The sequence below is a fragment of the Nematolebias whitei genome, chromosome 13 (genome assembly GCF_014905685.2).
Source record: "Nematolebias whitei isolate Nwh7 chromosome 13, NemWhi1, whole genome shotgun sequence".
Classification (NCBI taxonomy): Eukaryota; Metazoa; Chordata; class Actinopteri; order Cyprinodontiformes; family Rivulidae; genus Nematolebias; species Nematolebias whitei.
In genome coordinates, this window is record NC_056510.1 from 37,594,458 (window position 1) to 37,597,133 (window position 2,676).

A 2,676-nucleotide genomic window follows, 5' to 3' on the forward strand; every position below is an offset into this window, starting at 1 on the left:
ACACACACAGGAGGGCACTTCTTAATTGTCAGCTGCTGGATTTCCATTTCTAGGGACAAAACTTATCTCTGCAACTCTTGAATTCTCAGTGCAGCATCATCCAGTTGACCTAAGAGAAAAGACAATATAAATCTTAATAGACATCACTTATCCACCCATCAATTTCCTGTTCTATTATCAAATATCTTTTGTACTACAGCATTTCTCCTATTACTTACTCATTACTGCCTTGACAGTTCTGAGGTGAAGATGTATGTAATTTTTTTCAAAGGGGAAAACACAAAACATGCAGTATTTTCCATATAGTATAAAGCTGCTCCTCATTCAAATTGTAAGAGGAACATATCTGATAGATATATTCATTTATTAATCGGATTCTTTCATTTTTCTGGACTGAGTAATATCATGTGTTGAATTATTAAATGTGGACGGAAACGTGTTTATCTTTGACTCACCAACAACAGTGGGTCATTTATTTAAAAACGATTTAAACACATCACACATTTACATTAATTTGGCAGGATTTGATTACAACAACAAGCTTAATTAATGAGCTTTATGATCAGAACCATACGGCGATGGTTATCCCTTGTAGCTCTAACAACAGACAATTCTGAAAATATCTGGCTTAATTTCTGGCAGATAGAAGTTTAAAGATGGGAAAATGAAGTTTAGATGGAGGGAAATGGTGTGTGAGGGAAAGTGTTGAACAGAACGGCACCACCCTCCATTCGAACCCAGCTTACCTCGGTACGCTTTGGTAGTAAACTCGACTCGTTACCTCTCTGAAGATGAATCAGCGGAAACAGAGTTCCAGTTAACGCTACCGGTCCAGCGTCTCCGTAGGATGGCAGAGAACCGTCCGGAGTAGTGGTGGTACTTCATCAACAACAGTTCACCTCACGAGTGGACTCACAAGAGCGGAGTCCTTCAGAAGTTCCACTCATGTGGAAGATTTCATAATTCTCACGAGACTCGGAACTTTGGTCTGCGTTCCGAACTCTTTTCAGCGTTCTCTCAGCATTCTCTCAGCATTCTGCTTGAACTAGGAAGTGTTGAACCCTTTTAAAGAGTTCTGTTTCCGGTTCATTTGAGAACTTCCTGATTGGTCGATCGACCGAACAGGGGTGTGTTTTATTGATGTAAGAGGTTATTAAAAGTCAAGGGAAAAAGATTAGATTGTTTAAGAACAGACAGAAGATGTTATGAAGATTCCAGACTTCGTGGAGTCAACTCTCTCATATCTGCCTGAAAAAGTTAAACATGACATTTCTTTTTCAGTAAACTTGCAGTTGACCGAAACTTGACCTTTGACCAACTTCACAATTTGCTCATTGAAGACAGAAAATCAGACAATGCATCATTAACCTGATTTCTACTTTGAATGAGGATTAAAAGTCATTATTACTGTTTCACAGTTGATTTAAAAATGAGTAGTTCACTTCAACCTTTAAAAATGGTTTGAACTAAACACACTTTGATTATCAAAACATTAAAAATAATAATGATAATTGAAAGTAGTGTTCTTTCACTTGATCAATTCAAGAAAGAAAGTCTCAGGATGGGTCAACCTGTATTTCTGGATTCAAATCAATGAAATGACAGTTTCTGTCCCATAAGGTCCTTAAGGTCAGGATTTGACCTCAGGCCTAGTTCACTACAAAATCATTTCATGTATTTAGTAACAGTCTCTCAACCATTAGCAAGTCCAAAATGTTCTGAATACAACCACAAGATGGTTACATTGTTATTTGCTGCCATATAATTTTTCTACAAGACATTTTCTGCAATACTAACCCAGAGAAGGATGTCAGGCAGAGCTGTGATCTTTTGCCACTGCACCTGCAGGCGATGCCTCCTCTGTACAGTTCCCGGGGTCAGGCACCTCCTGGGAGTCATCCTGGCCAGCAGCACCAAGACACTTTCTTGCTCACAGGTAAACTGACTCACAAGCTTGTGAGCGTCTCCCTAGAGGTGGGAAATAAGACACTTCATGGTCATGACACATTTTTGTTTATTTTTAAAAATGTTCAGCACTGTCTTCCCTCCATTTACCCCAATCATTCCAGCGAAATCTAAATGGCACCGCTCCTCGTCTGATCCTGGTTCTTCCACTGGATGATCTTCTGGGGCAAAGTGCAGACTGCATGGGTGCTCCCACGAAGGATTTTAAAAGTTGGCCCTTCATCTCTCCTGATCACTCTCACCCAACGAGAACGTTTTTCTTTGTCCACGGGGAAATTGTGGAAACTCAAATACGGTGTTTTTTGTTAATTATTGGAACAACATGGCACACTGCAATAACGTCTTGATGACTGTGTCATGCTGGTTAGATGAGCTGCTGCTGAGAAAGATGGACACAAGAAGAAAGTAAAAAGAGAAATTATTAATCATCAGAACATGGAAATGGTTTGACATATAGTTTTTAATTCAATATTTAAAATGCTATTCTAAACAACATTGTTGGAAGATGTCAGAGGTTTTACATTAATAGATAAAGTAAACATTTTAATGTTACAGCACTGACAGGCAGCAGTGTTTAATTTAGCTACCTGTTAGCTGCTAGCTAGCTTACTTTACAATTGGAGGCTGTTTCCTTACACAGTTACAGAATGGTAAATTGATAATAATGGATAACGTTACCACAGCTAACTAACACATAAATACTGTTTTTAT